The sequence below is a fragment of the Alligator mississippiensis genome, chromosome 5, assembly GCF_030867095.1.
Source record: "Alligator mississippiensis isolate rAllMis1 chromosome 5, rAllMis1, whole genome shotgun sequence".
Classification (NCBI taxonomy): Eukaryota; Metazoa; Chordata; order Crocodylia; family Alligatoridae; genus Alligator; species Alligator mississippiensis.
In genome coordinates, this window is record NC_081828.1 from 31,950,140 (window position 1) to 31,975,000 (window position 24,861).

At 44.9% G+C, this 24,861-nt stretch overlaps 1 long non-coding RNA gene across 1 annotated transcript in view; it reads right to left on the reverse strand.

The window, feature by feature from the left end:
* LOC132250762 (uncharacterized) overlaps window positions 1-24,861 on the reverse strand; it is a 64,081-nt gene that overhangs the window by 30,202 nt on the left and 9,018 nt on the right. Inside the window, exons 4-5 of the long non-coding RNA XR_009462372.1 lie at window positions 24,366-24,811; window positions 22,694-22,778 (exon numbers count right to left, since the gene is read on the reverse strand). This is a non-coding gene — a long non-coding RNA (uncharacterized LOC132250762). The remainder of the gene's footprint in view (window positions 1-22,693; window positions 22,779-24,365; window positions 24,812-24,861) is intronic.

Sequence of the window (24,861 nt, forward strand, 5' to 3'; positions counted from 1 at the left end):
TATAATTACAAGCCTGCTGTCATCTCTTCCATTCTGTATAAGGTCACAGTAGTATTATACAAAATTTACAGTATGTTACAAGTTAAAAACACAATAATTAGCAACTGCGCATCTTCAGCACCAGTGATGAATGTTCACAGTAAATGTAAAAAAAATGAGCATTATTTGCTTTATGTGGACAGTACACACTTAAATTTAATCATCAACTCCTGCTATCCACTGGGCAATATTCCCTCACTATTATAATGCTATTTGCCAAGATCATAGTACACCCTTGGGCTGAATTCATCCTTAATGAAGGAGACAAGGAGCCAAATCTCTCACTATCATATCAGTGATGTACACCTTAAAAATATTCCTTTAAACTTCATAATTCTATATAACTTATTCAGTAATGTCTAGGAGACTGGGAGAAAGGACTGAATATTATTTTGACCATTATAATGAACATTGCCACTTAGTATTCAGAAAATTTAAATCACTAAAATAATGTGCGATTTGAAAGAATCTATCTCAATGCATACCATTTTTCAGCTTTTTTACAGTCTTTAATCTGAAAGAAAAAGAAAGAAAAAAAAACTAGAAGGGATTATAAAGACCTATCCAGGACACAAGTTCTCTTGTAAGGAATGAAGTGAAGAATCACCATGATCATACAAGGTTATTTGGGTAAATCCAATATCTTTTATTAGACCAACTCAAATAATTGGAAAAATTCTTCTTAACAAGATTTCACACACAAACACCCTTCGTCAGGCTGAGGAAGTGTCTGCAGATGGTCTGTGCTCTTCCTAGATGGAGTGGTAAAGCAGCCAGAGGCCAGTACATATGCAAGAAAGCCAGTCAGTTAAAATGTAAATTGAGGTGGTCAGTAGGTGAGAGCCAGGTGAGGGAGAAGGAGGAATGAATGTGGCTGTAATCAAAGGATGAGAGACAAGAGTGGGGAAGGGAATGGGAATAGCTGGTAAAAAGTGGAGGGTTTACCTGGGGAGTCAGATGTTAGGCAGGTTATAATGTGTCATAAATCCAATGTCTATATTTAGTCCATTATTTTTTGTATCCGATAGATTGATGAAGTGAAGTTCATAGGTTCATCTGTGAAAGGTATTTTGCAAATTGCCATTGAAGATTAGAACTGAGAGACGGTAGAGAGAGTGGTTTTCTTGTGAGAAATGCGCCCCCACAGGTAACTGGGTATTCTTGTCTTTGACAGTTTTTCAGTGTGCATTCGTTCTGGTGTGCAGTTGTTGTTTGGTTTCTCCTACATATGTTCCATCAGGGCATTACATTTCTGGAGGTGCAGGTGTAAGATCCAGGAATATTGATGGTTCTATTGTGGGGTGGTGGGGATGTGTTGGCAGGTTTTACATTTCTTGTCCTGGCACAGTCTGGATCCATTCGGCGTGTTTTGGGCTGTAGGAAGTTTGCTTCTGGTGATGAGATAGGCAAGGTTCAGTGCTTGTTTAAAGGATAGGATAGGTGGTTCTGGGAAGATCTCTTTGAGAATTGGGTCTCCCATACTAGAAGGAGGCCTAATTCTCACTATTAGGAATACCTATGCAAGTTGACCAAAACTAAGTGGGAAAAATAATTCATCTCAAGTATTTTGCCTGTATCACTGGATCTATACTTATGAAACTTTCCTCCACTCTTCATGGATGAACACACAGAATTCTAAAATAAAACTATATTGTATTCTCATGACATCAGAAACCCTTTTCCCAGGATCTTTCTTAGCCAGTAGCATTGAGAAGGCTGTGTTGAGCAAATACTAACACCACCTATCACTTTCCAGTACTGGACTCCTCAACGTGGGTCATAGCACCGAGTCGGCCGTTCTTGATTTGTAAATGGCCTTCAACAGAGAACAAACCTCCATGCTAATGCTGCTAGATCTTCAATAAGGTGCCATGCCATTCATACTAGAGCTAGCAAGAACAAAAGGAAAAAGCACCTCACTGAATTAACTGTATTCCTTTCAGGAAACTTTCAGAACATTATGAAAGACATGGCTTCTACCTGGTCACACCACTCCCTGGTATAACCTTACTAGGCCTGGTCATTTCATTCCTCATCTGAGAGAAGATCAGGACAAACCAGGCTGCATTGTCACCAGCATGCAGAAATATGTCACCTACAAGTCTCTTTTTCAATCAAAGCAGCATTTTCATTGCTCTGATCATCCAGTACCTGGAAGAAATAATCATGATTTATGACAAGAAGATGGCTTCTATTTAGTCACGGTAAATCTGAGCTGATGGTAGAAAGACAAACACATTTTATGGATCCTGCTGATTTAAGCTCCAATTCTTCAGAGGCTACTACAGAGACCCATTGATTCAAATGAGTTTCTTGAAGGCACAGGTATCAAGCCTATAGTAATTCCATTATTATTTAGGGCACCTGCCCTCTTATTGTATTTAATGCCACACTAAACTTGTCACTATTCATAGCCACACAGTAGAAGAGTGGCAAGGAACAGCTTCCATCTTTTCCTCCTAGATTAGGATCCTCTACTGTGCTCCATGTGTTTGTCTCCTCCAGGTTAGACTCCAGTATGTTCCCTCTGGTGTTGTCCAATATTACCACTTCAAGGAAAATACAACCCAAACACCATACAAAAGGCACCACAAAATTAGGGATGAATACATAACTCAGGAGCCACTCATACATAGCCAGCTCCCTCTCTGCTTTCACACCAAATATAAAATCATAATTCACCAGGCCCTCTGTGGACCTCTCAGGGACTGACTCACTACCCCGTCCCAACTAGCCATCTGTGTTCCAGAGGGGTTCTTCAGCTGCAGAAAGAGAGATGCTCAAACACCGAGCCGAGGTGCTCTGCTCAGTGGAACTCTAGCTCTGGAACTCTTACCAGATCAGAACAAACAAATCTGACCATGCTGAGATTAAAATCTAGAACTCATCATTTCATCACAAACTTTCCACATTAATGGCATCTCTGTCAAGGGCATATTCAGTAGACATGACAATGGAGAAGAAGAATATGAAGAATTAAGTAGAAAGTATAGGATGATGGATGGGTAAGAATCTAAGTTCCCTTTAGGACATTGTTACTTCCACCCAACTGTTGTACTTGGAACTTACTTTCTACAAAGATAGGCAGGCCACGTCCCTTCTCCTACATACTGTGGTCTCTCACTTTTGTATATTCATTTATTAATCTTTACAAAAGACAGAAAAAATATTTGCTGAACTTATACCTATATCTGTGTGGCCAGATGGATTTGCTATCTGAATGGTTTTCAGCACATAAAATTTAACTTTTGAATGATAAAACTGTGAACCAATGTGAATACAGAATTTGCAAGAGTGTCTCCTGTCATTCAGAAATCACATATGGCTTGAGGAATTCACGGCTTCCTCTACTGCAAGGGAACTTTATGATAAACATTAAAAGACACACTGAGTGACCATTAGTGCTAATCAATCCTGTACCTGATAGCACCAGTCAGGGAAGTTCTGGCTTAGACACCATATAAGAACTTTTGCATGTGATATCAATGAATTCAAACACAGTGAGCGTTTTATACATCTTTCCAAAAATGTCTCCCTTTCACTATATGCCATTTGTGAGGTCATCAGATGAACTGCCTTTTGTTCTGCTTTATGCCATGCACTGGTATATAAAACCACTAAGTAATAAAGTAGTGAAATGTCTGACACATGCTGAAGACAGACCCAAAACTTGGGTTATTATGCAACTTAACTGAAGTTGTCAAGCGGAAAAGTTAGCAAATAAAAATAATCTTGTACCATGCAAATGTAGTCACTAACTAAATATTTCACACACTGTTTAGAAACAAAGAGGCAGCTTCCTTTAATGCCTGTAGTGGGCAAGAGCTAATTAGCTTCATAATGTAAAAGAACTCCCAACCATGATTAAAGATGGGCAAATACCTCAACTTGCTGAAATTGAAAAATGAATTCAGTTTGGCAATTCTTTCTCCTGCTCACTCCTCCCACACACACTATTATTAAACATTGTTTTATTAAAACAAGTATCCTAGAGATTCTCACAACATCCAGCAGGTTTTGGCTCTGGATCAACAACATATTTAAGCATATGCTTAAGTCCCACTGAAGCCAAATTCTTTGCTGAATAGAACTAAGCCTATGGTTAAAGGCTGTGCTAATCTGCTAGCTCTGCTCGTGCAAAAGTAGGCTCCAATTCTGTGATTCAAGTCTATACCAGCAATTCCTTATATTCAGAAGAAGCACTTACTTCAGCGCACGTGTAGAGATTCACGAGCATAGAGCTCGTTGCAGGATCATGGCCGCAAGCAGTCCAAGCACTCTATCTAAGGGTTCCAATATCATTTTACAATATGTGCTGCTATTTATCAGAGTTAGACTCTCTGAAACAGCTGCCTTCCATGTATATGCTAACAGAATTATTTCTAATATCTGTAATCATATGATACATAAATATTACCAGAAAGGAAGCTACAAACATTTTTGTCCATGTGCAAATGAGTCTCACCTTCAGCGATTCAGCCTCTCTCTACAGAGAATCAGCCAATTCTTTCTAGAGGTGCACTGATATATTGGTCCATATCATATCAGCACTGACAAAAGGAAAGTAGACATTATCAGCAATCCGCCTTTTTTGGCTGATGTGGCCAATAATGTTGCTAACAAATGCTGCATGCATGCAGGCAGCCAGGAATATAGCCCAGCAGCTTGGAGAGCAGCATCCAGCCAGTAGGTCTGTTGGGGGAAAAGGGCATGGGGGAGAGAAATGGTTTGGGGAGCAGACTGAGGCCCTATGGGGAGGGAGGGAGTGGGGCTGGGACAGGAACAGGTGCTGCCCAGATGGGGTGGGGCAGGGCATGGGACAGACCCCTGGGTGGCTCATCTAGGAGATGTGGGGGAGCAGGGAGGGGGGCAGCTCCCACCATTGCGTGCACCCATGGGGGGCATGTGCACAGGGTGAGGGTGGACTGCCCACTGTAGGTTGGGCCAGGGGCTGCACCAGACTATTCCCAGTGGTGGGGTGCTGGGCCAGGGCTGTGCTCAGGCCAGATGGGGCAGGCAGTGGCAGTGCTGGGAGGGGTGGTTACGGGGTGGGCTACAGCCACCCCAAAATTCATCGTAGTGCCCTGTAACCACATCTCCCAACATCTCTTCTACCTGCCCCGCCTCCACCCACTCCAAGCACAGCTCCCCGCTGGGAAGAGGCCAGCACAGTCCCTGGCCCCAGCCCACAGTGGGCAGCCCACCCTTGTCCTGAACACAGGGGTGCATGCAGCAGCAGTAGCTGCCTCCACTCCCTACCTCCTCCATGTCCCTTGGATGAGCCACCTGCAGCTCCATCCTGCACCCCGCCCTGCTCCAGCTGGGCAGTGCCTGCCTCTGCCCCTGCTCCAGCCCCGCTCCCTCCCTCATCGTGAGGGGGCCTCCACCTGCCCCCCACCCCATGTCCCTCCTCCCCACAAACTTACCAGCCAGATGGTACTCCATGCTGCCAGGCTGCATATCAGCAATTGGATTGGTATCAGCCAGTATGGCTGGTTAATAATTGGCCATTGGTACCAGCCAAAAAAAACCTTTATTGGTTCACCCCTAATTCTTTTGCTACCATATTTGTTGTATATTTTCCCTTTGTTTTTATACCTGCTACCTCTCCTAAAAACACCTCCTCTCCCAGGGAGATTCAAACCATCACTTGTTTCTTCAAGTCTACATCCTGATCATAACAACTAAATTCACCTAATTGAGGAACAGAAAACAGGTAGTGACATAACTGACCATAACTAACCAACACAGCTCAGATATCAAACATCACTATTCCCAATCTACAGAGATGTTTGATTATCAAATGCATTTAAAAGAATTGTAGTCTACTCATCATTTTACTCTACCCATTATGCTTTAAACACTTACAATCAACTAAGAACCATCGCCTTCATGTTTGGTTGCTTTACGAACGCCCACTCCAAGTCAACATGTAAAGAGATATTTCGTAGATAATCAAGTACAAAACCTAGCAGTTAGAAATGTTGTTATAGAAGTTACTAAGCACTTCAGAAATTTTTTTTACAATATGGAGTATTGTCCAACTTTTTCTTACAACAACAATTGTGACCAAACATCCAGGCTCTGAAACACAGTGGACATTTAGCCCTTGCTAAACATCTGCTGTTCCATGGACCCCAAACCATTTTTAAATTTTGATATGTTTAACAATAAATGTAGTATCCATGAAATCCACCATCAGGAGCCGGCTGTCCATCCATTAGACCAGTAGTTCTCAACCAAGGTGTCACAACACCCTGGGGTGCCTTGGGAACCTTTCAAGGGTGCTGTATGGTGCTACACAATGTTAGCACTGTCACCAATTTGTGACTTTTGTCCTCTTTGCTGCACTGAGAGACCCTAGTTTCCCTCTACCACTCTGATCTTGGTTCCTTCTTCCCATACTTTCTTCTGTGCCTTAATCTCACATCCTGTCCATATATCTCCCTCTTCTTCTACTCCAGAAACCACTGCTCAAATCCTGTTCATATCAAAGGCTATTAGTGCCACCCCATGCCAGCGAAAATCTTGTCAGACAGATACCCATAGTATTCAAAAATGGACGGGCAGGGGTGAGAGGAGAGAGAATGAGGGAAAGAAAGCAAAGAAAGCACCTCGGTATGAGGCTCCCAGTGCACTGTGAGCCTGATTTGTGTCATTTTTCTAGGACCTGGTCAATGAAGTAAATGAAAAATCCCTTTAACATTAACAAAGCAAGATTGGGCCAGATCCTGCATTTGACATATTATGGACCAACTCGAGCACTTGCATACAGCACCAGTGACTTCAGCAGGTCTCCACATCATACAGGAATCAACCCACATGAAATCAGTTGTAGGATTGAAGCCTTGATTTACAGACGCATCCTACAGTATGTCTCCTCTTGTAAGAGTATATGTTGCTTGTGTTATACAAGATACATAACAACAGGGCAAAGGCCTGTGTTTCTAGTAAAAGCTTTGCAATCAAGTATTTTCTAAATCCTTCTTGCAAGTGAAGAATGCATGCAACCACCCCCGGAAAAGGTGTGTGCAGTGCCACCACAGGTAAGATAGCTTTGGTACTAGTTCTAAAAGACAAATATTTTGCTTTTTGAAAATAATAGATCTTACAGGAAATTTCAAGTGAAAACGCCATGAATTTGGAAAAGGTTTGCAGAACTGCCCAAGTGCACTGTATGGCAGATGGATGGAGCCTGGGCAAAAATGGATGGGGCGGCCAACCCTTGCCTTGCACCATAAATATATTTTTCCAAGTAAAATGGTCCAAGCAAGGAAATACATGCTTAGAACTTTTCAGAAAACCCTTGTGTACCTACATTCTATTGGAGAAATCATTTAAGAAACAACCAGTCATTCTCACCTAAAGACATTGTGTGAGTTGGCATGTATCTATGGCACACTGCTGTGCCACGGACAGCTACCAGAGCTTGTGCAAGTACCAGAAGCAGAACTGATGTAGTGTAGCTCTTCTTCTGAGCTAATATACCTTTGCCTGTCAGACAAATTTATGAGTTCAGGTGGGTGCTGTTGTTAGCACTTTACTGCTTCTGTTATCTGAGCTTGCTCACTCAGAGTTAGCTTGCATATTCTCTGCACAGCATAGCACTATGCTAGGCACATATACCCTGTTGTAATATCCAGTCAGTGTTTCAGATGGTATTGTCTATATGGGTGCTAGTTAACCAAAGCATCAGTCTTCTAGTGGGACCCGCAGCAGAGCCCCTTATATCTGTGGAAGTCCCACTAATATGGATGTGTGTTGTTGGGCATAGGAAGTCCCACTGACAGATGTGACAGAAGCCAGCTTACAGGTATCCAGGTTGTAGCCATACTGGTCTAGAGGCAAAAGGAATCAAAACTCATGGAAGAGATGATATCTTTTATTAGACCAACTAGATATTTGCAAATTACTTTATTTATTTGCAAGCTTTGGGGCACACTCACCCTTCGTCAGGCATAGGAGAGAGCAGAGATTGTAAAAGTTCTCCTAGGTAGAACTGAAAATTCATGTTTCACAGGAGAGCTGAAGGTATGGGTAAAAGCTCCTGTTTGGTATAGTTCATTTTGTTCAGGTTAGGCACAGAGAAAGGTTGAAAAATTCTTTTTACCTTGAAGTTGTCTGGCGGCAAGCAGGATGTTGAAGTATATTTCTTTCAGGTTATGATGTTTCGTATTTCACAGGTGAGTGGAAAGATGGAAAGCTATTCTGGGCAGGAATTTCTTTTATGGTGAAGTATCTGTGAGTCTCTGTGCTCCGTGAGATGCAAATTTGCTCCAACAATAGCAGGAGCCTGGTGTTAGCATATCAGGTGGTAAAATGCTTCCTTCTTGTAAAATATCAAACAACACCCTCCCCCCACAACATTTCTGGTAAAATGCTTCCTAGTAAAAAGCCAGCTTTATGCATTTATAAAACTTTTGCCAGTTTTCTCCCTTTCTCTAGATATGCAAGTACTGAGGCTTTGGAGAGCTTTCTGCACTATCCATTTCTTGCACTGGATACAGGCTGCGTGCCTCACTTGGAGACAAAGCCACACCTGCATTAATAATACTCAAATTCTCATGCTTTAGTACAGGGGTCGCTGCCAACCTCTAGCATAGGCATCCTCTGTGTGGGACATATGGCAGATTAAGGAGGGAGCAGCAGTTAAGTCAGGGAGCAGAAAACAAAGCAGCAAATTGGACAGTGAAGCATAGGGAAGGAAGCAGAAAGCAGAGCAGGCAAGGAGCATAGGGCTGGGAATAGAAAGCAGAGCAATGGATTAGGCAGGGGAAGTGAATCAGAATGGCATTTGGGGAAGGTGCAAGGTTAATTTGTGGCACACCTGCCAACCCTGTTGCCCCTATTGCTTTACTAGCATTTTATCTCAATTGTACCAAGACCGAATTGGTATATGTACATTTGCCCTTGCGGTATTTACCTCACCACAAAGTAATATTATATGCACTGCAGTAATATTTAAAGGCCCTAGTTACATCCCAAGATCCCATTGTGTTAGGCACTGTACAACCACAGTCACAACCCCAGAAATCTTACAAATCAGTCCCAGAGACCCTGCAAACCTTAACCTCATGTCACTCCTTTAACCCTCCACATTAGTAAGACTACTTCCATAATCAGGGATTACTCCAATTCACCAAAGCAAGTGTTGGCAGAGTATCCTGGATAATTCTGCCACAAAGGGAGGCCCAAAGTCTGTATACAAATCTGCTTGTGAAATACCTGAATTAAATCAGTTATATTAAATAAGTACAAGGGAAAATGCCTCATAGAAAAAGCAGCTCAGAGATAAATGAGAAAAGTGCTGATTCATTTTTATTTTTATCAGAATTATTTTTTTTAATCTCAGATTTGCAAAATGTGGAACCAAGCCTCCCCTTCTTTAACTCGCATTAAGTTTTTGCTGTTGACTTCAGTATAGGTGGGACCTGGCTGTTATGGTTTTGAACAAGTAATTGCTTTATAATATCAGTTTGCATTAAATGTGCCATTTGTAAACTAAACTTTGATGTGACAAGGTGCTACTGGTAATTCTCACCACACTAGAGCCATGTTCCCTCCTTCTATTCCTATAATTATAGTAGGCCCATTTACACACCCAAAAGATTGGGAGGGGGCCTCTGCATAAATAAGAATCAGGCCCCAAATCTTTTATTTTGACTCTGATACAATGTTTTATCAACAATACCTGAAATGTGACCTCTGTATACGAGTCCCCTATTTGAGGAGATTTTAGATGAGTATGCAGTAGCTATGTCAGCTGCTAGCTGGCGATCTTCTTTTGACACCCTTTCCCAAGTGTATTGCATAGATAAACATACTCTATTTGAACAAGACCAATGACAGCAAAATTGCTTCCTTGTCTCTAAAAAGACTCTAATAATGTGCATCAAGGGAGAGACCCATGGTCTGACAGACTCCCCCCATCCACCCCCTCCAGTGTAAAACATAAAAATCCACTTCAATAGCAAGGAGAAAAGCAGTTAAAAGTGTATCCCCAGCTAATTACATCCAAAAGAGTAATAATAAAATTAACTATTAAACTTTAGAACTTCCTCTTAAATGTTTTAAGCATTTGGCAACCATGGTGTAGTTAAATTATACACTGAACCACGCACTGGATTGCTTTGGAGTGAGGAACAGTAAGTGTTGCCAGGAAATAACTGGATTTTATTATAAGTATGTTTATTTCAAAACAGATCTTAGATCTTAACTGGTTAGCTTTATTCTCACATTTTTAAAGACATTTCTTAATTTTAAATGAACTGTCCTTCATCTGCAATAAGAAAATACTGCAGGTTGGTGGCAACCCTGCAAAGTACCAGCATTTGCTGCAGAGTGTTTATAAAACCAGAAATTAAGATATGAAGATAGCCTGCTGGTTCCTCACATAATGCAGGAGAGGCTGGAGAACATACTGCTGCTATTAACAACAGCAGTTCAATTCTTGGCACAAACACTGAGGCTAGTTTCAAAACTCTAGTGGCTGTCAAGATGCTAGATTATGGACTGCATTGTAGTCCAGAGCTGTGGGGGAAACCTGCTTTGATATCACTGGTAAACAGCAATCAAAGGCCAAGAGCAAGGGATGGAATGAAAAATGTAGGAAGAGAGAAATACATGAGGAATGTTCTGCCCTTTTCAATCAGCTACTTTAAACATTTATTTGATGTTTCATATTAAACGATGATTTAATTTGAATAGAGGAGCATTGGAAAGAGGGCTCCTTATAGCATGTAACATAGACATTAAAGCCTGAGAGCAATAATTAGGGATAGAATCATAGAAGATTAGGGTTGGAAAAGACCACAGGAGATCATCTAATCCAACCCCCTGCTCAATGCAGGACCATACCCAAACAGATAATTCCAGGCGAAGCTTTGTCTAGCCAAGTATTAAAAACTTCCAAGGATGGAGATACCACCACAGAAGATGGTATAGAGTGCACCCTCAGCAAGTTTGCAGATGACACCAAGCTGGGGGGAGTAGTAGATACACTGGAGGGTAGGGCTAGGATTCAGAGTGACCTTGACAAATTAGAGGATTGGGCCAAAAGAAATCTCATGAGGTTCAACAAGGACAAGGGCAAAGTCCTGCACTTAGGATGGAACAATCCCATGCCCTGGTACAGGCTGGGGGCTGAGTGGCTGGGCAGCACCTCTGCAGAAAAGGACCTAGAGGTTACAGCGGACAATTAGCTGAATATGAGCCAGTAGTGTGCCCTTGCTGCCAAAAAAGTTAATGGCATACTGGGCTGCATTGGTAGGCGTGTTGCTGGGAGTCAAGGTAAGTGATTATTTCCCTCTATTCAGCACTGGTGAGGCCACATCTGGAGTAGTGTGTTCAGTTTTGTGCCCCCCACTACAGAAAGGATGTGGACAAATTGGAAAGAGCCCAGGAGAAGGCGACAAAAATGGTGAGAGGGCTGGGAGACATGACTTCTAAGGAAAGTCTGAGGGAACTGGGCTTATTTAGTCTAGAGAAGAGGAGACTGAAAGAGGGTTTCATATCTACTTAAGTCACAGCAAATGAAGGGGATTTTTGTGGGCCACTCAGGGTGCACTGAGCCAGTTTTGCAGTCTTTTTGCAGCAAGCCTGCTCTTTGCCACTCATTAGTCAAGGTGGCTCCACCCCTCACTGTAGATTGGCTGAAAGGACCATCCATTGATTGGGAGAGAGAAGCAAGGCCACAAAATGGGCAGCCCTCTCAGCCAATCAGCAGCGAGGGTCAGGGGCAGCTGCCATCTTGGATGCTCCCTTTCACATCAATGGCTCTCCCCTCTGCCCCCCATTCTTCCCCGCACCACCATGGGCTGCGAGGCTGGACCACAGCAGCCATGTGGCTGCTGGCTCTCACTGGGGAGCCAGCATTTTATTTTTAGTGGTGGGGAGGCATGGATTTGGGGAATAATGCCCAATTTTATGGTTTTCATAAAATCCATGGAATTACAAATTAAGTAAATCCCTAGCAATAATTCATCCTGATAGGCAAGGATGGATCACCCCCCTCACAGGGTACATAAAGATAGGTAAAGGGTTTGCCCACCACACTCCAAAACAGGTTCTTCTCCATTCCCCTGACCCCATAAGTCCCAAAGTGACCTAATGAAGGCAACTGCATCTTCAAAAGGCCCAGCCTTTCCACTCCAGCACTGGGATTATGCCATCCTGGATCCACTGGAGCTGCATCACCCAGACCCCCCTCAGCTGGAAATGATCCTATCTCCCCATAACAGTGCTCCCCCATTATATAGTCCTAGACTTTGCTTCCTGATTAGCGGGAAATGTACCCCCACACAACCCCCTTAGTCCCACCCTGAACTGCCAGTGTTACCACAGCCCTAAGGCTCTATTACACACAGGCATTTTTGGTGTCCATAAGAGACTCTCTGTAGTCTGATCAGAAGCTCCTCTCACATCAGCCTCTAGTGCCAGACTGCCAGGATCTGGGCTTACACACACACACACACACACACACACACACACACACCCCTCAGCCCCTCCCCTTACTGGTCAGGTCACTCCCCTGATTGCTGCCTGAGCTCTCTCAGCAGCCTTTCCTTCTCTTAAAGTAACAGGCACTCTAAGCGCCCTGTTACACAACTATCTGGCCATTGGTAATTCACTTAAGTGGGGAAACAAAGGCAGCACCACTGCAGTATAAGACAGAGGCTCTGCCCTTCCCCTACATAAAGCAACAATGAACTATTGAAGTGCCCTTCTCCCTCAAAATCCTTCTCAAAAGTCTCCCCTTCTCAGCAGCTTTACATCACTGGTCTCCATTCTAGTGTGTTGCAAATATTGAATACAAACCAAAATAGAACTAATCAAAATAAATTTGAAACAGAAAAATTAAATGTTCTGACCTCTGTAGGCAGACCATCCTCTCTCTGATTTTCTATGGTCTTCTTCTTTCACTCTTTCTTCTATTGCTACTGCCCTTGATGCTATCAGTCTGTTATAGATGGGGGAACATCATAGGCGGTGGAAAGCTGAGGCTAAGGGGGCTTAGCCCCCCAAATGCAAGCCCCAGGTGTGGACTGGGGGCAGCTACAGCAGGGGGTAGGGGTGCACACAGACAGAGACAAGCAGCCAAAGCCTGCAGGTGGCCAGGAACTCAGCCTGGCCCGGCAATGTGGCCAGCTGAACAGGTAAATGTGTGCACAGGAAGGGGTGAGGGGGACAGAAGGAGTGTGGGGGAGCAGATCGAGGCCCCCATGAGGGGGAGATAAATGGGGCCCTGGAGTGGGTTGTGGGACGCTTGCTGCCCAGGCAGCTCATCCAGGGGCACAGGGGAGGTGGGGTTCCTGCCACTGCCCGCACCCCCAAGGCAGACAGGCACACGGGATACAATCTGTGTTGTGTGCTGGGCAGAGGCAGCTGCTGCTGTGGGTTGCACTCCACACCCGCCTGCCAGTGTGGCAGCTGCACAACACCACATGCCTCTCACTGCCAGGCAGGTGGCTTAGCCAGCACACAGGAGGCATGTGGCATCACGTGGCTGCCAGGACACCAGCAGTGGGGTATGGAACACAGCTCTCAGCAGCAGCCACCTCTGCCCCCCACACAGATCATGGGGGAACATGCCCTCTGTGCCTGCCCTGTAGGTGCTGGCAGCAGTGGGAGCCCCCCTGTGCCCCTGAACAAGCCACCCAGGCTCTGAGCCTCCTACAACCCACCCTGGCCCTGAGGCCCCATTCACCCCAGCCCCTACCCCCATCTCTGCTCCACTCCCTCCCTCCCTCAATGCAGGGGCCTTGATCTGACCCCCCTGCCCCATCCCCCTTCCCCATGACAGACTTACTTGCTGGGGGGGGGGGGTGCATGTGTGCATTCACTTGCATGTACACACTCAACCCCCACAAAATCATTATTTCTTCCTCCATCTATGGTGACCATATTATGTTTAAGGGGATCCAGGACACTGCCCCACTCCCCCTCTCCCTCCACTGCAAGTCAGCAGCACTGCTGGAGGCAGAGGCGAATGGGCAGGGTACAGGATGCAGTCCAACAAGGAGGTGGAATGGCATGGTGTGCCAGGCAGGCATTGCTAGAGCAGGCACCACCCCACCCACACATGCCCAACCTGCCTCCCCCTGAGCAGTGGCTGGAGACGGGATGGGCTGTGTCAGGCAGAGCCAACCCTAGGGGTGTGTGGGGCCCGGGGCATATCAGGCTGTGCAGGGCCTCTGTGGGGGTTGGTAGGTGGTGAACGGCTGGAGCATGGAGCCTGGGAGAGGAGTGAGGAGGCAAGTGGCTGGAGCACAGAGCTGGCAGCACAGTGCAAAGCAGCCAGTGGGGCCTGTACAGCACTGAATGTGGGGCCCCCCAAAGAGCAGGACCTGGGGTGGTCACCCCAATTCATGCCCTCCCCCCCACAAGGGATGGCTTTGGGGCTGGGCACTGCTCCAGTCTGCCCACATTGCTCCACTGTTGTACCTGCCCAGCACACCGTGCCGCTCCACCTCTCCCCAACCTCCACCGCTATGATTCTGGGACTTTTGATTTTATTTTCACCAACTGGCCGGGGCAGCCTATGAAATCTGGGGCTGTCCTGACCAAACTGGGACATATGGTCACCCTAGTTATAGATAGTGAGGTTTCCAATGCAGAAGCCTTGTCTTCTCACTTGTGCATAGAATCCTATGCACATCACTGATTCTATATAGGTAATAACCACCAAGGACTATTAGGCCTGATTTAGCTGAAGTACTCAATCTGTCTCTACATGAGATAAGGTGATGTCCTGATGCAAGCATTTGTGCGAAGACTGCAAACCATGTTTAGGCCCATGTCACCCAGACTGCATAACAGGGGGTGCTTATACATGCAATGCCATTACCACGTACCCATGATGAAAATGTCATTTTGTTTGGCTTAATGGCATCACCTTGTACACATGCAAGAGTTTGGTGGATTTAGAATGAGTTTGTATCATTACAAACTAAACTACATCTCGATGAAAATTGCAATGATGCATGTCACCTTGCCCCCTAGCCATGGGAGAGGAAGGCAAGCAAGGCTCTGAAGAAAAAAAGGATCAGGCCCCTTGCCACTTCTGCCTTCAGCAGGCTCCTGCAGCCGGGAGGATGCCTGGGGCCACCCAGGAATGGGCTGGCTTGCCCCTGGGGCAATGCAGGAAGGTGGTAGGAGGGCAGCTGTGTTTGCTGGCACTGAGAGAATGTAGTGGAGATGATGCACAGGACACTAGAAGCCTGGGCAGGCTGCTAGCTGGCCAGGTGCTGCCCCAGCTCGGAGGCACCTGATCCAATGCTTCCTCAAGCCTGCCTGGGCTTCCAGCTCCCCATACACCATCCCCACTGCCTTCTCCAGCCACCAGCACACCCAGCCACCGTCCTGTTGCTGTCCCATGCTGCCTGCGGATGAGCTGCCTGTCGGGGTGAGCTGCCTGTGGACGAGCAGCCCCTGAGTTGCGAGGAACCCCAGTCCTTCCCTCCATGGTGGCGGCATCCCCTGGGGCTGCCCAGGCAGACTGCTAGTGAGCTGGGTGCTGCCCCATCTTGCAGGCAGCACCTGGCCTGATCCAACTCTTCCCTGAGCCTGCCCACTGTAAGCCTGCCAGGTGCTACTCCCCAGGCAGGCTTGGGGAACAGTTGGATCAGGCCAGGTGCTGCCTCTGAGCTAGGGCAGCAGCTGGCCCACTAGCAGCCTGCCTGGATGGCCCCAGGGGGCACTGCTGCTGTGGAGGGAAGGACCAGGGGCCCCCACAGCTCCAGGGCCACTCAGCCCACTGGCAGCTTGGCCCCTGGCCACAGGCAGGCTCTGACTCTAACAAAAAAAAAATATTAAAAAGGATTGGGCCCCTTGCCATAACATGACAGAAAAATTGAAATGGTGAGTTTCAATTAAAAATCTACTGTTTCAATTTAGGAAGCATAGAATAAAACCCTGAGGACTAAACCCCTGTCACATGTACAAGTGCCTCACATTTTGATGAATAGATATAAAAAAAGAGATGACCTTTAAAGGAAAAGAGGGAACCACAAACTGCCCATTGCCCATAGTCTTTAAGGAGTTACCTGCTCTGAGATAATTGTCCTTCTGCTTTAAGAAATTCACAGGCCTCTTACCCATTCTTTCAGAACATTCTCAGAGTCCAAGTTTGCTGATGGTACCTGGCTTACAGCATTAGCCATTACTGTTTACAGTGTTTAATGATTTAGTCACACAAAGTATCATTTCCATGATCTGCAGAGATTCTCTTGATGTGTTACACTGTTAAACATTACAGATCACACTTCACTTCTTTCCATTCCCAGAGTTTAGTGAGGTTTGCCCATCTGCTGCATTTGGGATTCTTCACTGTGTGGAACGGAGGTCAGCAACCCTTTAAGGGTCAGGGTCAAGCTAGGACCCAGCCACTGCCATCACTTTTCCCAGCAGCAGAAAGGGGAAAGCAGTCACAGCTGATGTTTTCCATGTGATGGCAGGGGAAAGCAACTGCTTTCAAAGCCCTCATACTGCCAAATGCTGCTGAAGCCCCATGTCCACAAGCCAGGTCAAATAGCTCTGCAGGCCAGATCCAGCCTATGGGCCATAGGTTGCCAACCCCTGATGTAGAATAAGGCAACATCTTTGAAAAGGGAAGGGCTAGTTGCAAATGTGGAGACAATCCTGCCTTGACAGAAGTCAGTGGAAACCCTTCAGTGTGAACAGAACTGTTCTGAAGGCCTACGTTGCTACGGTAGGAATAAAAATAACCAAGCAGGCATTTTCTGGCTCAGCTAGTAGGCAGGCCTTTCCTACCTCTAATAGTCTCTATTATCTAACATTTTTAAGGGTCAATCCAAATGGTGCCTGACAGTTTAAATGATCAGGGTTTCCATTATAACTCCCCTCTTTAGACAAGTGTAATTTACCTGTTAGAAACTTGCTCCAGGCTGAAATTCAGCCTACAAGGTCTTATCCCATGAGCACTTCTTGTTACTTACTTCCAATATTTCACAAATCTGTTTAGGCACTTTTGCAATACAAGACTGAAAAATTCAAGCTTTGTGGGAAGTAGGAAAAAATAGAGCTTCCATCACCCTGTTGTATTCATGTGGCTCAAAGAGCTGAGGTTGCTTGTGTTTTAGAATCAAACTTTACCAACTATCAGTAGATAATCAAAAGATAATCCCATTTGGTAGCTCAAAAATAGTAGGCAGAGGCAAAAAGTACCACGTTATAAAAAGCATAAAGTCCATGCTTTCCATGGGCTTTGTTCCACAAACACTAATTGCAATTGTTATATTTGCTGTGTACAAATTCAAATCATGGATCATTCTACCAATTTCATTATTACACAGGAATGATCAAAAATGCTAATGGCATAAAAGTGCCATTATACAAAAAGTAGCAAAAATTGTGAAATTACAAAGCCTGTAAAACACAGGAATTGCATGGGAATGCATTTTTCAGTGCTTGGCAGTGTTGTGTTTTTGGGGCAACACTACTCACTTCACCCAAATGAGTAGTCTTATAATTTTTTTAAAAAGCAGGCCATTGAACTCAATGGGGCTATTGATGTATAAATAGGATTTAACTTACTTAAGATTAGGAAAGGCCCATAGTCAGTGGCTGTTGCAGTGGTAGCAGTTAGTGGCAGATCCAAGTGCTCAGTATGTATAAAACTCTGCCAACTCATATCAGATATTAACTTCAGGCATTCAGGATTGAAACATTTAGCCTTAATATTTACTCATGGATTTCCTCACTTCTGTAACTTTAAGAACAAAAACCTTCAATAAAAGAAGCCCTGTGAAATACCAGTGTGTTCTGGAAGATAACGACTTCAAATACATATAATTTATATAATTTCCCAACATCTTCATTTCCATAGATTCATGTTGCCTAATAGGATTCTGAAAGTAAACTCTAAGTGCACAGGCAAATATCCACTGAATCCAGAGAAAACTTCTCGTTGACTTCAGTAGGCACCAAATCCAGCCCTACAGCCCAAACCTAAGAAGGGGGCTAATCCTACAGGCCCATTCCCATGAAAAAAGATGATTTATGCAAGCATAATCCAACTGTTTCTGGTCAAGTTATTCATGCAAGTCAATGTTTGCAGGGCTGGGCAATAGCATATAGTTTTCAAGAAAATAAATGTCGTGCTTACCTACTACCCTCCAATTCAATGTTTGTTGGGAAATATCAGAAGCCAATGGAATAGTAGGTGTCCCAAAATGTCTTAATTCAGAGAATTAGTGTTAACCGAGTCTGATTAGCTCCATTTATCTCTAATTAATTACCTTTACCTAATTAGACACCCTGTTTCCAGTAGACATGGAGTCAAGTAGACTAGATTATTAGTGTAGTCATTGTGCCTTTACAAAATCCTGAAATTAATGAAACGTGCAAAAGAATCTGCAGCTTTAATTGCACAGGTGTTGCCTTATGGCAAAGCTTTATCATCTGATTACACCAAGGGATTATTAGTGACTTTTTATATAGAGGATGAGCCTGTGAAATGTACCTTAGCAACAGCTCATTAGTTTAGGGTTGTTACTGTATTATTTATTACATTCAGCCTTCCCCATTATCTAGATTGATTCATGGACCTATATATTTTCCTCCCCTCTGTGCAGAAAATAAATAAATAAATTAATAAATAAACCTTAGCTATTGCCAGTCCAGCTGCGATATGAGAGTACTACAGAGTATATTCTCCATCTACCACTCTTCACTTTTTTTAAATGAAGCTTTAAAGTTGTTTTAAATATTTTTCCCATTCTTCCCCTCAGCAAGGTAATCAATTTAAGTTACTGTTGACAGAGAATTTGGGGAGAGAAAGATTCTTTTGTTTCATTGTGCCTTTTACATAAGAACCAAAGATCCAAACAATCTGAACCACTTTAAATCTTTTCTTATAAATAAAAACACATTGTTAAATTGGAGAATGAAGCAAAACAGCTTTATACCAAAAATAACTTCTTCCTGCGTAACTCGCTTGTGCATTCTATGAAATCTATTGGAATATTTCACTTGGTGGGATTTTAACTGGTGGGGGGGGGGTTGACAGATACAGAAAGTATCTGAATAAACAGAAGCATAAATAAAAAGGAAAATGTTGGCACATAAAATTAGAGCAGTTTTCCCCACAGCAAGGCTCTAGGTGTATAAAGGTTTAAAAAGCCTGACCTTACATTACCCAATTCTCCTTAGAAAGCACCTTTTAGACTCGCCAACTACCAAGATTCATACAGCAACAGCTAGATTGTATCGGACTAAAAGGCTGCACCAAGCAAAGTACTCACATATTGATAAATCAATAATTCCCTAAATAGTCTGTAATGAATATGTCTCTAAAATATTTTCTCTCTCTTTCCAAAAATAGTTAAATAAATAAAAGGTCATTCTGTTAGATGTAAAACATTGCTGCTCACTTACTGCTGAATTGAAAACAGTGGGGGGAAAAGCATTAACTGTTATTACACAGGGCATGACAACTAATTTGAGTAGTAATAATAAATTACTGAATTCAGAATGAGCGAATAGCCCTTATTTCAAGCATGGACATATAACTCTTTGTGTGTTCATTACAAAGATTATAAACCTTAATCTCAAAACCAGAGCTGCACCTGAAATAATAGGTAGATAATTAGCAGTGTATATAATATGGAAATGCAAAACACACATTATATGTGTATGTATATATTTATGCCATTCAATTCTTCAACTTTTACTCATCCAGGTAATCCTTTCAATTGAGTGGAACTACTTTCAGGAGTAAAAATTACTCCTTCGAGTAGGGCCTCCCTAGGTGAGTGATGGGGTACAAGTGGAGGCTGAGCTACACTAGCTCTCACTAAAAGCATAGATTTCTGCTGCTTGCTGTAAGGATTAAGGTTCTGTTCTTGCAATGATATCCTTGCATGCCCCCACCCTTGATGCAAGATGCAAAATCCATGGAAGCCAGTGCGTGTTCCATGTCAGCCTAAGGTGCACTTGCACACAGCTGTTTGGAGGATCAGGGACCATGGGCTAGATTCAGAAAAGAACTTTAGCAAAATGTAAAGGCCTGAAAGTTCAAAATTGTAAGTGAACATCCTCACTCAGCTGCCGCTTAACCCTAGATATGCCCAAACTCCACAGATGCCTCACTTAAGTCCCGTAGGTGCACAGAGTTTCCCCTCTATGTGGCAGGAGGCTTGGTGTTCCTGACACTTTAACGAGCAGGTAGGCTAGTGAGGAGGCAGCCTGCAGGTGTGGCCAGGGATGAAGAAAGGCCCCCCTTAAACTCAGACCTGAGGGGAGCCAGCAGTAACATCTTAGGAAATATCTACTGAGCAGGCTGGTTGCAGTCCTAGAATGCCAGCACAGAGAGTGCAGCAAGAATCAGCCTGAGGTTTGGGAAGGAGATTCCTAGGGACCCAGGGAGGGGTCCAGAGCTCAGACCGAGGAACTGAGTGTGTGGGACCAGTGAAGGTCTAGGGGCCTATTGAGGATATGAGAGTGTCACACCGGCAAGGGTCCAGGAGCTCAGAGGAGGGATTAAGTGGAAGGTAATACCAGTGAGCAATGACACCTGTGAGGTTTGGGGTGTGGTGTAGGGCCAGCCCTACACCACACCCCAAACCTCACAGGTGTCATGCAATGGAGCCATGCAATTAGCCCACAAGGCAGTGATCACAGACACCTAGTGGTCATTAGAGAAAGAGAGCAATTTGGGAAGCCCTGGGGCAGCCTCTCTCATTATGAAGGCAAAATACATCAAGGTATAGCGGGAGACTGAAGGGATGATTGCCCGCAGAGAGTGAGGGCTGAAGAGACTCCAGAGGCCTCACAGCCACCCCTGGAGACAACCCTGTCACACTGCACATGTCCAAAAACTGTCCAAGTCTTGACAGAGCTAAACAACCAAGTACCTATGCCCAGCTGAGACCCGGACATTAGGCATTTCTCCACCTAAAGTCCCCAAATCTCAATCTAATAGGCATTCTCAGTGCACATATGGAACCAGACTCCTTACAAAATGAGGTCTGCCTACTATTTTCTTGATATCCCCCCCTCAACCTTTTCTAAGTGGTCAAAACACTCCATCAGGAAGTAGAAGACCTGAATTAAATTACTTTCTCTTCCTGAAAGGGCTAGAATTCAGACCTGCCCTCCTAGTACCAGACAATCTTGGTGGGGAAGCACTATGCAGAATAAAATTCAAGATTCATTGAACCAGAGAGAGTATAAGATGAAGAAGCATAATGAGTGTCTAGTGATGAAGACACTTAACCTGGGAGGAACAACTCCTGGCTTCCCTCCCCCCAACAAGACTGCTTATGTACTTTCCTTTTAATGTTTATTGGATAAAACACAGAAAGAGAGGTAGGAGCGGGACTGGAAGCTAAGACTGCCCCTCCCAGGTGAGAGCTTTTAGCCAGGTGCCCACTCCCCTGGCGGGCAGGAGACATGGGTTTCCATCCCCTCAGGCTGAACTGGCCTTAAATCTCCCAATTCATGAGTGAATTTGTGACCATTAGGCTATCACAAAAAGGGGGCACTCATAACACCTGCAGGCCATCTTTGAAAAGAAGAGCAAACTCAGCTCAGTTCTTTAAAAGGAAAGGTATTTATATGCATCTTCTAGAGAGGATTCTGGGCTATATATGATACTTAGATGAAGATGTTTTCTTGAAGCCACAAGATAAAAGCCCCAAAGAGCAGTGGATTATAGACAGACCCCCATCTTCAGCATTTCCCATTAGTTGGCTACCTGCTCAGCATGTTCCCTATATATTCAATCTTATTTTGAGGTGTCCAACCCTCTCGCACAGCATATAGGGGCCCAGGTGCCTAACTCTAGGCTCTGAATTCCATTCTGGAGCAAGTTGCCTAGGTTCTTTACTGGATCCAACCCTAAGTTCTTAGTTAACAATTGTTGTAGGCTCTTAGTGGTTTGTCCAAATATCTAAGAGGTTAGAGAGAGGCAGAGCTTCCCACTGCATAATAAAAGTTGTACATCCATAAACACAAATATTCATTGGTTGTGGGGACAACAGGCATAAGATATAGCATAGAAATGAAAATGGTTTTAAAGTTATTGTATCTGTTATGAAGCAAATGCTAGTTTTATACAAATTTACTTAACTAGTCAGCTCCCTCCTCATTTAAGCACTGTGAGCATGTCAAACCTGCCCCTCCACACTCTACATTAGCTTTTCTTCAGAAGTACTGAAGCCACAATTAAGATTGTTGCCTGTATCTTCAAGACATTCAGTGGTTTGGGCTCAGGTACCTAAAAAGGACTGTGGTTGACAACTAGGACCAGGACTGTGGTTGACAACTTTGTTTCTTGGGCACAGCTGAGCTGTCCATCACAAAGAAAAAGCATGTCTGCATAAGAGAGACAGCTCTCGCAAGCCAACCTGAGACTCTGGGATGAATCCCCATCGCATCTAAATCCCACCTCAAACTAAAGCTTTCCACCCAAAGTCATTTGGGTAATGCAAATTAATAGCACAGCAGATAGGAAAGGTAGAGATAAATATTTATTTTTAAAACATTTGATGGTTTTCCTATTGTAGTGGGAAAGGGAGAAACAGCAAAAGAACTAGCTGTGGAAGATGTTAGTCACATCACTCCCACCACTTCTGGAAGATACCTGTACACTGGGGTGAAAGAGTGACATGAAAGCCTGTGTAGTACAGAATACCTGTTTTGAAGAAAGCACAAATTCCAGGGCCATCTTGGGTTTGCAGTACATATGTTCCTGCCCCTGCCTGAGCAGTCTTAAGGACCTGGGGGAAGAGAAGTCAGGGTCAGATCTTTTAAACAATACCACATTACAAAAGCAGGTAAGTACCATTGTACTCATTTTACAGATGGGGAACTAAGGGCCAGGGTTTAAAATGACTTGCCAATGTGAGTCAATGGCAAAATGAGTACTACAAGCCTGGTATCCTCATTCCCATTTTTGTATCTTTTCCAATGAACCATGTTTCCTCCTTCCATACTTGGTGCAGTGTTAGGAAGAGGGAGATGCTCTGCTTCTTCTTTTGTCCTTCCACTGTGACAAGAGGTCTGCTGCTGGGTTATTTGATGCGCAGCCCCTGGCTCTCTCCTCTTGCTGCTGGCAGTCACTCCTTTGAAGAGCTGGCTGGCACCAGCTGTTGTAATGAGCTAGCACTGGCTGTCTCTCATAATAGAAGTGCCAACTACTTTGAGGAGCCAGGCACCATGTTGGCCAGTTTGCTGGAAAATGTGTACACAGAAAGTCGATGTAATGATATCAGATACAACTGCTCTTCATGGGAACTATTGCCTTCTACTGAGGGGAAATCACACAAGTTTCACATGACCAACATTAAATACTAGAATTTTAAATAAAATATAATGTCTGCATACACAGTCTCTCTCTCTACAGACATACACTGTGCACAAAAGACAAGACAGATCTAAAGAGTGGCACAAAGCAGGAGACCTGCCTCTCCCATCAAAAAAAAACATGACACACTTGAAGTGCCTAGGGCAGGGGTGGGCAAAATGCAGCTCGCATACTAGATGTGGCCTGCCAAGCCACTCTATCCAGCCCATGGGGCCCCTAAAAATTTTAGAAAATTAATATTTATCTGCCCTGGATGCCTCAGTAAGTGGCCCTCTGCCCACCCCTGGCCTAGGGACATGGGTAGCAGAGGGGTAATGCTGCTGTGGTCTCTAAACATAAAAGCAAGGGCTCCCCAGGAGCTAATGGGAAGGACTCTTCTTCTATCCCAGCACTAGGACATTTTCTACAAGAGGTGGCCCTACCGGTCAACAATGATGAAAATCAGCCTCTTGGTTTTTCCTTCTGCATCTTGAACCCTGAGCTTGGACAATCCTTGCGTTGGAGTCTAGGCTGAGTTACTCTGAGGTTGCTCCATTTTCTGCCCAGACCACCAGAGATCTGCAGCACCCCAGAGCGAGACAGATTGGACAGGTGCACCTCGGGGTCCATGTGTTGTTACTCACCATCATGAAGCTTCCCCTGCTCCACCCTATGCAAACAATAGCACAAGGGACAGATTTCCTTCCAGCTCACCAACTCCTGACAGTGGTCAGCGACAGGCCCAGAACCTCTTTGCGTTCACTCCAAAGACCGTCTGTTTGTCCTGTGTCTGCACCCCACTGCCCTTGGTGGTGGGTGGGAGGCATCAGTGCCCTGGGGGGGGGTACCAGCTGCACCTCTGCAGTGTCAACCCCCCCTCACCAACCCACCCCTCAGCATGGCCGTGCCAGGCTGGCACCTAGGGCTTGCTTTGTTTAAAAACATACTTCCAAAGCTGCCCTCTCCACCAGTATTTTTCATTTAACCTTTATTTTCCAGCCTCCTCCATCACCCACCGCACCTGCGAGCCAGCCGGGCTCGGTGATAAACAAGCAGATCTGCAGCTACTCCACATTGCTCAGGATCACGAGAGCTCCTGAAGGCTGCACTGAGGACCCCCCCATCACCGCAAGATGTGATGAGAGCAGGCACACGGGGGGACGGAGAATCCACCCTGGAGCCTGCAGCGCCCAGAAGGCCCGGGTGGAGGGGCCGGGCCGGGCCGGGCCGGGCCGCTCCCCCGCGCTTGGTGGAAGTTGAGGCAAGGCAGAGGCGCGGCTGCCCTCCCTCCCCGCCTGCCACTTCTGCCGGCAGCAGTGCTGGCCTCAGCAGCTCGGTGGGGTGGTGGCTAATTGCCCCCGTAAATCACTGTGCAGCCGCGCGCTGCTCCGTTTATTTTTCTGACAGTAATTTAGTGCTTGCTCTTTTCCACACTTGTCATTGCGTGTTTTTCCTCACATTAGAAGCCTGTAGAAAAAGGACAGTAATTAACGGTGCAATACATCCTCGCGGAAGCT